This window comes from Phyllopteryx taeniolatus, chromosome 1, assembly GCF_024500385.1.
Source record: "Phyllopteryx taeniolatus isolate TA_2022b chromosome 1, UOR_Ptae_1.2, whole genome shotgun sequence".
In the NCBI taxonomy this organism is placed as follows: Eukaryota; Metazoa; Chordata; class Actinopteri; order Syngnathiformes; family Syngnathidae; genus Phyllopteryx; species Phyllopteryx taeniolatus.
Window position 1 is genome coordinate 45,810,325 of NC_084502.1, and position 13,464 is coordinate 45,823,788.

General features: G+C 40.0%; 1 protein-coding gene across 1 annotated transcript in view; it reads left to right on the top strand.

The window, feature by feature from the left end:
• Positions 1–13,464, top strand: part of LOC133489261 (FERM and PDZ domain-containing protein 4-like) — a 101,353-nt gene that overhangs the window by 14,368 nt on the left and 73,521 nt on the right.

Here is a 13,464-nt window from a genome sequence, read left to right on the forward strand (position 1 = left end):
ACATGTCATACATAAGTTTTAACGAAAAACATCTGAGCGCCCCTACACCAGTAGTTACATGGTAGAACGAGACAGCAGCAATAAATAAATCATTTTTATTCTTCATGAACGGCATGCAATTTATCCTGCTCAACTAAAACTCTATCCATCCATCCATCCATCCAATTTCTGTACCACTTATCTTACTATAGGGTCACAGGCGTGCTGGAGGCTACCCCAGCTATCTTCAGACGAGTGGCGGGGTACACCCTGAACTGGTCGCCAGCCAATCGCCGGGCACATATAAACAAACAACCATTCGCACGCACATTCAAACCTACGGGCAATTTAAAGTCTTAAATGAACCTACCATGCATGTTTTTGGGATGTGTGAGGAACGCTGGCATGGGGAGAACATGCAAACTCCACACAGGCAAGGCCGGATTTGAACCCAGGTCCTCAGAACTTTGAGGCAGATGTGCTAACCTTATTCAAGGTATTGACTCAGCTAACCGGTAGTGGGGCCCACTAGCGCCCTTATTGACTAGCCGCCAGTGATTGCTATCATATAGGCCTGCCGTTGCGCACCAACATCAACACAACACAACCCCAATATCATGGTCAATTGCTAATTTATTACACTGTCATTGATTAAAATGGTTTCACACTGTGGCCATAGATATGAAAAGGTAGATACAACACGCCCTTTTTGAGCTGCGTGCTTATGGTGACGCTAAGATAGGAGGGTAAAGGCCTTTTGACACTGCACTTGGCAATGCGAATGCCGGCCTTGACTTTCCCATTAATTGTGTATGTGCTTAGAGGGCAGCAGCGTGGTTTGCCGTGTTACAGGACGGCACAGCAATGCAGAGGGCGGCTGACGCTCCGCGGCATGTCTTTGAATAGAAAAATGTTCTATGTCCTCACTGACCAGGCTGACTTACTGAAAGTGCTCCTGCGCAGAGGAATGAGACAGTCACCTCTGACAGAGCCTCGAGTGACACGCTCAGAGCTGTTTCTTTGGCTGATGAACTCAGCCAGAGGAGCTGGGGCCAAATCATGCAGTACTTTATAAATCAAATTTAAATCTGCAAATATGTGAAGACGGTCCCAGTTTAAAAGACTGTATTTTTTTTAAAATTGCACAGTGATGATAGTGCCTTGGTTTTTTATCCATCACTTTAATTACTTGTTTGTACAAAACTTCCAATGGTTTTTTTGCATTCTGACCAGCCTGGGACCAACTGGTTATGCAATAGTTAAAGTGACTAAGAATCATCGAATGCAGGGTAATTTTTGCAGCTTCAGTTGACATTTCATTCCGAATTGCACGAAAATTTGCGAGGTTTAATTTGATATTTTTACACAATTTGTCAATATGGGCTTTAAAGGAAAGCTGTGAATCTATTATTAACCCAAGATATTTGTATTGGCTGACAATTTGCATTTTTTTCTCCATTAACAAGTATGTCGGGGTCAGGTGATACTCTATTTGTTTTAGTGAAATACATGCCTACAGTTTTAGAAACGTTTAGCTGTAGACAGCACTCCTGCAACCAAGTTGTGACACAGGACTGAGAGTATCCAATTAAATTACTTTCATTTGCAAAATATACAAACTTTCAATCGAGGGCCACTTTCAAAAACTAACAGCTGCATATCATATTTCTTATGTATCTATACATCGGACTGCTTGGACTATTTAAATTTTAAAACTTGTTTAGAATATGTGTACTAGATTTCAGATGCCGTCCCTGTTATACTGCACATTCAGTTGTGCTGATGTTGTGCATGTGCAAAATGCTGTTCCTGAAAAAGCTGACCACATCATTGACCAGCAAGGCGGTTGCATCAATAGCTTGTTCGCACATGAACTCGCACCAGAGTATGTTTGTGAGATGGCACATTTTATTGACAAGGCACCATCGTGTTTGCGTGGTCAATAGTGTTTTTGTTGTGTACGCCTGGAGGCTAATGGAGGCAAATGATTATTATCTCAGAGGGCAAAACTAGTAACCACATTAATATAAATGTCCATGAAAAGAGCTACTGTTGAGAGAGAAAAAAAAAAAAAAAAAAACTGGTGTAGCACAAAGTGAGCATTTGTAATCCATTGCCTACTTTCACACATATCAGCTATGAACAAAACAAGCTTATTGGGGACAACTGCTAAGCGACTTAAATGCAGATTTGACAGTGATCCAAACAAATCATTGAAATTCATGTATGACGTTAACAACTCTGTGTTTCACAATTTGCAATGCCATATGCAATTTAACGTTCACGGGTGGTGGCACCTGAGTCCTTCCTTATTTAAATGCATAAGCAGATGGTTGAGACTCAAATGAAGAACTCAATGATTTATATCAATGATGAATGTTGAGCCTTTACCCTAGGTGCACTGAAATTTGAGGTGGAATGGATTAGAATATAAAACATACAGTATCTAAATTTGCATAATAGATTTCGAGTTTAGTAACTTTAGTAACATTAATTTTATATGCATGTGTGGGTGCTTGATGTTGGGCTTGTAAAATATAAAACTGTATAATAAACTAACTACTGACAGTCGTCTTTGCATGCAGGTTAAGCGTTTTTGTTGGGTGTCTGTTTACAGCGTCCAGTAGGCTTGCCTCGATGACCCTTCTAAAAAGCTCAGGAATGCAGCAGATTACTAATTTTCTCCTAGTAGACATACAGTATCACTCCTGCTGCTTCCCTTTCCTGAGGAGGGTATTTAGCAAGCTGACAGCAGGGGGTACAGTATGAGGTAGAGCAGAGAAGCAGTAAGCTGATCTGAGCTGGTCAATGGGTAATATTCAGACTCACATATTCATAGAAAACATACAAACTGAATACTCTTGGATTTGTTGACATAGGGCTCTAATATATGAGGGGGCATTAGGGACATTATTCGGGATTAGCTCTCACACTTACTATTCAAATCCTCTTTCACACACAAACTACTGAAAGGCTCTCATATACACAACTCAAACACTCTCATACACACAAGTCTTGCTCTCATAAAGACTACTCAAACACTCTCATACACACGAGTCTTGCTCTCATAAAGACTACTCAAACACTCATTAACACAACTCAAACACTCTCATTCAGACGAGTCTTGCTCTCATAAAGACTACTCAAACATTCTCATTAACACTACTCAAATGCGTTCACGCGACCACGTCAATCAAATTCTCACACACGTCACTGACATTCACGAGTTCATGTCAATCATGCTCATGCACACGTCGATTATGCTCACACGTGAATAGTGTAAATCTTTTATTAGGTAGTTCAATTCAAAAATTTCAATTATAGAGATGCACTGCACATTGCTCACACCCAAGAGTGAGGTATTTCATATTTAAAATATGTATGATTTTGAGGATTATAGCACATAGCAAATAAAAAAATTCCCCATATTGAGAAACTAAAATAACGTCAAACGAAATAGTGAATTAATTCAAGAAATAAAGTGATTTTTAACGTTGCAATGAGGCTGGAATTTGCGCACTGAAAAGTACTTCAGTTTTTAATCACTATGAGTACTGAACTATATTCAAATTTATTGAGATGTACCTATATTAAAAAAAGTCATGAAATATTTGACTCTGAGTGTGTTTAGTCTGGAGTGCAGATCTATGACACGAGTTTCACTACGACAATTAAATTCCTTCATTCCCTTTGTCCATCTCATTAGGCGCAGGGGAGCTTAAATGAGACTATACGGCCATCCTGCCTGTAACGAAGTTGAAACTCTGTCTTGAGTCCAGGAGTAAACACACGTCCACTGCGCTTTTACCCGAAAGGCACATTTATTCGGCACCATCCGCGTCCGGTTAATGGCGTCTTGCTCTTGATAGACGAGCCAGCCTAGCCTGTCATACACGACACGGCTTCTGATTGGCCGACCATTACGTCATATCCTACAGCACTTACACATTAAAAGCAGGCATTTTAAATCAATGAGGAAAAGCGTTATTGTAACACAATAATCAACAAGTATATGACATATATACATTATAAATATATATGTATGTACTATACAGTATAATGCGATGTAACGCTACTGCTTAAGTTAGGCTTACTATTGTACTTTATGGCTGCTGGTCAATGCCATATTTTATTTTGAAACCACTTCGTTTTCAACTCACACGCTCACATAAACATGTCAAATGTCTACACACATACAGATCAAATAAGCTTGCATAAACATGTCAAATCTATTCACATACCATCCTCAAATGCATTCATAAAATATACTCAGATCCTTTCACATTTCCATCGTAAATGCTCGCATACATACTTGTGAAAAAAAAAAATCTTGGGAGATTTCTTTTAAGATAGATAGCTAGCTAGCTAGCTAGCTAGCTAGCTAGATAGATAGATAGATAGATAGATAGATAGATAGATAGATAGATAGATCGATCGATCGAAGCCGTCCTGATGTCTTCCTCCATGGCCTCACCGAACTCCTCCCAACGGGTTCGGGGGATTGCCGCCACGACAGGCACCAACCACCTTACGGCCACAGCTCCGGTCGGCTGCCTCAGCAATGGAGGCGCGGAACTTAGTCCACTCGGACTCGATGTCCCCCGCCTCCCCCAGAACATGAGCAAAGTTCTGTCGGAGGTGGGAGTTGAAACGCCTTCTGACAGCATAATAATAATAATAATAATTGTAGGCCACGGTGGCCGACTGGTTAGAGCGTCAGCCTCACAGTTCTGAGGACTGGGGTTCAATCCCTGGCCCCGCCTGTGTGGAGTTTGCATGTTCTCTCCCGTGCCTGGGTAGGTTTTCTCAGGGCACTCCGGTTTCCTCCCACAGTGCGAATGGTTGTTTGTTTGTATGTGCCCTGCGATTGGCTGGCAACCAGTTCAGGGTGTACCCCGCCTCCTGCCCAATGATAGCTGGGATAGGCTCCAGCACGCCCGCGACCCTAGTGAGGAGAAGCGACTCAGAAAATGGATGGATGGATGGATGGATTATAATAATATTAATAATAATACAATGTGGACTCAATCAGAATTTCGATAATGAGTGACAGGAGCAGAGATGCACATGCTGAGGGAGGAGGGGCTAAATTTAACTTTTGGACATGTACATCTACGTAAGTTCCTTTTATCATCACAATTTCCATTTAGCCAGTGGTGGTTTGGTCAGGGGCTGACCCAGAGAATATTCAGTGGAGTGGCTTGGGTGAGACCAAGTGTAATTTTCGGGGTGACACATAACGCTTTACGTGTATACAATAGGCAGGGGGAATAATTCAAGGATTAATTAAGGCACCTACACATATACACTATAATGCTACATTTCTTAAAAGTTCCGACAGTAGTGGAATTATCAAATACATATTCAATGTATCAGTTACTTGCAATTAAGGTAGGAAGCTTGCTAAGTAGAGTAAAAGATTCCCAACCTTCTGCATTACCACTAGTCTAGTCCAGACTAGTGTACATATTTAAATTTATTTTCCAATGAAAAAGCAGGGACAAATGGTAGACAAATTGCAAACAGCCTTTGGCGCCGCGCATTGTTGTTGTTGTCATCATGGTAACGGGTGTATCTGGTCACGTTGAACGGTGACATGTTTTCTGGTTCCGCCTCTCCGACAGTGTTTATTTGACAAGATAAAGCCCAGTGATCGTTAAAGACGGGATTCGGTGGTATCGGAATACACGTCGTGGAGTGTTGCCACTGTCTGCCCAACATATGGCAAGATTTGATGGCGGTAGTCTGACATAGTGCAATCGTGAAAGACCAAATTTGTCTTGTTCTCTGATCCAGACATTACATACATGCCTGTTCCCATTCTTGCACCCTGCCTTGTTTCCAACCCCCCTTTCCCTCCTCACCCAATCAGATTAAGCCACGGGGTAAAGTGAGAGATTCCTGGCAAATTATAGGCGGTGCAGGAAAGAACTCTCATTGTTAGAGCAGTTGCCAAGTGTGTGCGTGCATTGTGTGTGCACAAAATTGTGGTGACCACCTTACCTACTGTCATGATGGAAAGGTATGTGCCCTGTTGCATGGTTCGATATCAAGCAAATGTCTTGGATATCATTTCAATTCCATCATCCTTGGCCTCCTTGGACATCAGTATAGGTTACTGCTGACAGACAGGGCTACAGAAAGTGATGTTATGGAACAAGGAGATTTAACTTTCTTAGCTTGTGTTGATGGAGTTCTAACTCCATTGTCACACACGTTGCGTATCTGTCAGTGCGTTTAAATGCACACATAATCGTGTTACTGATAGTTTGTTCTCTTCTATGTCTTAGACTATTCTGTGAAGTACCACGAGTTTACATGCACTGGGTGTATTTTGATTTTTGGCCAAAATGTCTGCCTCTGCAACACAAGGTGGTGATGATGCTTCTTTCAGCTTGCTGAGCTGTGGGGATTTGTTGTTACAGTGATAACGTTACAGCTCTACTTATGTGCAATAACGTCGCTTTGCCTTATCTCTTGTGGTAACGGTGATACTCAAGGGCATAGAAAAAGAAATGCAGTCCTCCAGGGATGGGCGAGTGTACCGATACCAGCTATCGGTATCAGGCTTATTGCAAGATGTCGGGTACTCGTGCAGGCTGCCGATACCAGCCACAAATACTTAAAAGACCTCTCAAATGCTGTAAACATTGGCACTTAAAATATTCCATAGTTCCCCACCCACATTTTGGTAAAAAAAAAAAAAAAAAAAACGACACATCAGCCAGTGACGTCAGCAGCGGAAGACAATGACATTTCTTCATTTAACTACTTTGTATTCTGAGGTGTAATTGTCACCTATGTTTGAAAGTCTGAATTTCTTTTCAGACGGTAACGAATGAAAATAGTGCGGTTAGATACATTTGAGTAAGCTTGTTTTTAAAAAATTGATTGCTCTAATGCATCGCCGCAGAAGCGAGGCAGTCCATGAGGTAAGGGCATGGAGATTAATTTCCGCCTATATACACAGGTTTTTGTCAGTTAAATTTTATTCAATGAATCACTAATGGCTCTAAAACCTTTGAAAAAGAGTTTAGAAGATGACATGACATAAGTGTTTTCTTTTTAAGGCTTTTTATATGGCGTTGATGTCGTTTGACTGCGGCGGTCTTCGATGGGCAAAGCAGGCTGGTCTGTTCGTACCATAATAATCGATGAGGCCATAATAAATGATATATTAATTTAGCAATTGAACATAATTTTAAGGTCCTCTTGTGTTTATGTGAGTGTGCAATGCTAAGCAATATAAGGTATAATACCAACTTCAACAAAGCGGCGTTTGGAAATTCAAGCAAGATGTTGTTTTTTCTTTTCCTGAAAAGTTGTCATTTTGGAAGTGGGGGGATTCCGCTCGACAGCACCGATAGATAAAATATACTGTGAGGAAATACTGCCACTTTTTAATATAGTACATTCCTTTGTCCACACCGGCTATGCATCGAATTTGGTTTCCAGCTCCATCGCTGATGTCACACCAAGACATGGTTGCATATCAATTTTGGTGATGAAAAGGGCTGTCCCAGGGCAATTAGTTATTTACAGATTGTTCCAAAACAGATTGATATTATTGGAAATGATTGCCAATTTTATTTTCCTGAGCAAAAAATACATAAAGAGAACGTGTTAATTAAATATAGGCCATCTAGAGGTCCTAAGGTCCTTTAAGGCAAAGGCAAAAAAAAAAACAACAACAAAAAAAAAACATCTGACTTTGAGTAAGTTGACAATAGTAGCTAAACTACATCATATTTCCAACTACCACTGCAAAATGTATTGGACTAATGGAGTGACAACCATGTGATATTACTATCATAAGTGAACAATGTATACTATATAAACAATATACTGTATTATAGTTTCAGATATGGTCATTGTTCTCCTCAATTAAATGTATTATTATTCTTTTTTCATTTATCAAATACTGGTACAAATTAATTATTTCAATATATCACAACAATCTGGTTTTGTAGAGAAAATAACCTACACTAACATTTCTGGCAAACATAACCCAGTGTTATACTCTCATTTTTAATCTGCCTTTAATCTAGTCTAAATTCGCTTCACACCCACATGCACACATGCACTGTTTAATTCTATTGCTGCCAAAAACATATTGCTAGCTAGTGCTATGTTGGCTGTTGATGTTTGCTGACTGAGTTGTGATAATTAACTTAGCTGGGCATTGTTGTGTTAATGCAAAATATCTGAATGCATGTCCTTACATTCCTTTTGGACATCTTGGATGTAGAAACACGCTTCCTTTTGGGGTTGTACATTAAACACCGGAACGTACGTATAACTGTTCTTTGAATGTGAGGACTCGGTATGTCACATGATGTTCATAGTTTATAATTCAAAATTTTGAACTAAGTTCACTGTTTCAAAAGTTAGTTAGTTATACTTAAAATACTGGTATTTCACATCCTCATTGTTGCCGCCCATTCAGTCCACACTAGTAGCCAGCAGCAGCTTTTACCCTATAATCTCAAAAACAAGAAAAAACTTGTTGCTTAAATAGTCCTTTTTAAAATGAGGAATTAAAACAAAAACAAGACTTTTGTCCTTAATGTGTAAACATAAACACGCAACACAGTATGAGAGAACGATTGTGAAAGGACGTTGATAACTTTGCATTCCTTGCAGCTCTGGCTGACTATATTGACAATATATTTTATCATCTATTCTTATATTACGAAACAAAATAAATTCCATATTTTGACAGTGTGATCACACAGTGTTTTATCTATAGTTTTCTGATATAAATAATAATTTTCCTTGTAATCAATTTTTCAATGTTGTACATGTACTGCAATACAAAATAACCATCCATCTATCCATCCATTTTCTTTACCGCTTATCGGCCAAAGAACACATTTACTACAAGGTACCGAATTGTTGAAACAAATTTGTGACGGGATTCGCCAGTCATTAAGCCTTTTTTTTAAATTATTATTATTTTTGTCAAACTAGGTGATCATCTCACTAAACAAATGTTACCAAGAGTCTTGACTGTCTGCAAGTGCCAGTGTCTCTTTGTTTGAGTTTTCAACACAGATAAATGTACAAATAGTGTAGACAAGCACATTGCTTTAGTGTTCCCCACAGACTGAGAAACATCAGCCTTCTTGATTTGTTTTGGGAGCTGGCGACTGTTTACAAGCAATCTACCAAAATCTACAGGATGTGTCTCTGAGTTGGTCCATATTGTGTCAATTACTCATTAGCTTTGACTTTCTGTCACAGGCTATTAGCTCAGTGTGAGTTGGAAATTAAAGCAAAAACTTCTAAAATCATACAGTGTATGCCACTTTTTTTCTCCGTGTACTCAGATTTCCTCCCATTTTCGAAAAATGTGCATGGTAGGGTAAGTGAAGACTCTAAATTGTCCTTAGGTGTGAATGTGAGAGTGAATGGTCGTTTGTTTACATATGCCCTGTGATTGGCTGGCGACCACTTCAGGGTGTATACCTGCTTCTCGCCACTCCGATAAGCTCCAGCAAACGCGCAACCCCAGTGAGCATAAGCAGTACAGAGAATGGATGGATGGACGCCAGTTTAAGGGCAGTTTTGCCAGATTAATTATTCATTTTCCCGTTGAAATAAAAAATTGGAGTGGGACAGATAGGTAGGTATATATATATATATATATATATATATATATATATATATTGAGAGAGAGAGAGAGAGAGAGCGCGTGTGTGCTGAAGCAAGCCTGACTAGTCAGAATTTCTTGACCTCGCACACCAGCTCAGGCTCTTTCCCTGCCAGAGAGGTGACATTCCATGTCCCAAGTAGCTAGCTTCTCTTGCCAGGGATCAGACTGCTGTGGTCCCTGCCTTCAGCTACCACCAAGCTCACACTGCACACGGCCCCCTTTGCACCCTCCCACTGGTGTTGAGCCCATGGGAAGGGCCACATTGCCTCTTCGGGCCTTGCCCGACCTGGCCCTATGGGTGCAGGCCCAGCTGCTCGCCATCGAGTTCCACAACCAGGCGTGGCTTCAGAGGTGGGCCCTGGTGACCCGTTTCCGGGCGAAGGAAAACTGTCATATTATTGGCAACAGTGCATTATAGGGGTCTTTTGAGCCGTACTTTGTCTGCTCCCCCACTGAGGACCTGTTTTCCATGGGTGACCCTACCAGGGGCATAAAGCCCCAGACAATGTAGGATCATTGGGACACACAAACCCCTCCACCCCGATAAGGTGACGGCTAAGGTAGGGGTCATTTGGAATTGTACAACAGATCTATAATTGGATACATCACTGGCAGATTATTAAATTATGAAAAAAAATCTTTTCAATTAAATTATTTAATTTGTTTGATATTTTTATGTTTGTGTTTCAACAAGTTTTCACTTTTCCATCCCTTCCCCTCCAGATGTATTGGAACAAAGAGGTCTATTCATTTATTTTTGCTGTAGACATTTGGATTTTATATCAAAAGAGCAATGTTAGACATGATATTGTGGCGATGTTGCAGTTGACAAGACAGGAGTCGAAGATGAGTTGACTCGACTGTTTACTCTCCACTTCACAAAAATAACAATTGATAATGGCTTGATGATGTACTATATGTTTTTGCTACGTAACCCACAACCAGACTAACGCCTCCAAACCCGGAACTGGAGGTATGAAATTACTCCGTCTGAACATATGGTCACACTAGACAAAAGCAATTCTGAGGCCTTATCCTTGGTTGTTAAATCAATACCTCTCTCAAAACCTCGTCTTTTCTGACTTTTTTAGGCAGATTTGGATTAATCTCTTGCATTGGCTATCATAACATAGCTACTATTTCACTGTGTGTTATGAATCTCTGAACGTGACTCGATTATGATGCTTATTTTGTTCGACATGCACCGCCTTGCTATTCCAAAGGCAACAGAAAAGAGAGATGTGTACAGAAGAAGGTTAATGATTATATGCACACGTCAACCATCACCAAGGGGTTGAATAGCTTCATAATATCAATGCACAGCACTCTCTCTCACTGTCTCGCTCACACTTACGTTAGTTACATTGTGACCTTGGGTTGTATTATTATTCATGTGATGTCGCTGTCCACTCCCCACCCCAGCCATCTGTCCTCACTGTAATAAGTACCACTGGTTTAAATCAGCCAAGTAGAGGGATGGCACAGCAATCTTGACAAATAAAATAATTGTCCCACAAGCAAGCCAATCAGGAGCATTGACTTTAAAAAATACATCAATAGAACAGATACTATTTTGTGTTAATATCAGGAAAAGCAGATCTTAATTTTAAGTGTTTTAAGTGATCTTAAGTGTTCAAAGATGACATCACACACCTCACAATGACAAAGTAAAACAACATTATTTTTCCCAAATGACAAATTTGTAATGAAAAGATGTTATGCTTATGTGTAATTATAATTGTAAGCATGAAGCTAAATCAACATTAAAAAGGGATACATATAATTCTAATGTTGCATTTGGCACAGGTTGATCTTTTTTAACTCAACATCAATTAACAAAACAAAGCATTTGATAAAATAAACCATGAAATATTAATCACCAAATTAGAACAATACGGAATTAGAGGACTAGAGTGGGTGAAAACTTGATTGGACACTGCATGTGGGTGTCACAAGGGTCGGTGCTGTGTCTGTAATTATTTATCATGTACATCAATGTCATATGCAAGACATCACAATTACTCATTCATGTTATCTGCATGTGACACAAACATATTTAGTGCAGGTGAAAATGTACAGATAGATAGCATTACTTCAGAATTGCCCAACATCAAATACTGGTTTGACAGAAATTAACTGTCATTAAATTTGACCAAGACAAAAATTATGGTGTTTGGGAGCAAAAAATAAATAAATAAATAAATAATCATCAACCATGAGTACTGATAGAATGGTTGTTTTGGAAAGGGTGCATGAAATCACATTCCTTGGAGTGATACAGAAAACACAAATGCACTAAAATATCTAGAAACATCTTTTTAATGACCAAAAGTGAAATAATTTTTTAGATAAGTCACTCCGCACTCCTAACCTTATCTAAATTACTGCGCAGAGGTTTGGGGCAATACATACAAGAGTTTGCTATATCCACTTTTCATACTGCAAAAAGCGCCATTAGAATAGTCCATAAGGTAGGTTAGGTAGGTAGGTAAGGTAGGTTAGGTAGGTAGGTAGGTTGAACACACTAATCAACCTTTGGTAAATTATAAAATCATTTTTAAAAATGATGTTGTAGAATTTAAAATAGCACAACTTATTTACAAAGCAAGGAATAATTTATTACCAAGCAATTTACAGATATTTAAAGAGAGAGGGAGTATGGATTAAGAGATATGGCAAATTGTAGGATACCAAAATGCTGAACCACAATAGAGAAATTCTGCATAGCAAATAATGGAATGAGACTATGGAGCAGGCTGAGGGTGGAGCTAAAACAATGTCCAAGCATCAACCAGTTCAAAAACACACACAAAAGACCTTTCCCAAATATGAGGAGGCAGTCGTATGACTATAACTATAAAGCCGATTAAATGTATTTATATAGCACTTTTCGTACATTAAAATGCAACACAAAGTGCTTTCCAGAGATAACAACAACCCAGAGAAGTAAAATTGCAAGAAATTTACAAGAACCCACTCATCCCATCCCCGCACACACACACACATACACACAGCACGCTGTGATTAATAGTGTAGAGATAGCAAGGCACTGGGTAGTCATCATCCATCCATTATCTGAGCCACTTCTCCTCACTAGGGTCACGGGTGTGCTGGAGCCTATCCCAGCTATCATCGGGCAGGAGGCGGGATACACCCTGAACGGGTTGCCAGCCAATCGCAGGGCACATACAAACAAACAACCATTCGCACTCACAGTCAGTCACACCAACGGGCAATTTAGAGTCTTCAATTAATGCATGTTTTTGGGATGTGGGAGGAAACCGCAGTGCCCGGAGAAAACCCACGCAGGCACGGGGAGAACATGCAAACTCCACACAGGCGGGGCCGGGGATTGAACCCGGGTCCTCAGAACTGTGAGGCTGACGCTCTAACCAGTCAGGCCACCGTGCCGCACAGCAAACACCCACTATGACGAAATATACATTTAGCACATAAAAAAGACGAGTATGAAGAGTCATTGAGCAATGAATGCATACCACAAGTGTGGTGATACTGATAAAATGGCAATTGTGCAAATGATGCAGTCCTCAAGCAATTTTGAGCAGTTTAAAGTAACCAATAGTGCAATGATTGGGTACAGTGATGATTGTGCAAATGTTGCAGGGAATTCTCAAACCCATGAGTGGCCAGTAGTAATCAACAACAGAATGCAAATAGTGTAGCATGATTGAACAGTGAGTGTACGAATAACGAAGAAGTGTCCTGACAGAGATGTGCAAAGTTGGCAGCATGTTGCAATGAAATTGTAAGTTAACTCTTCAAGAAGTCAATGGCAAGAGGGTGCAGCGTGCTAAAACAGTTAGTATACC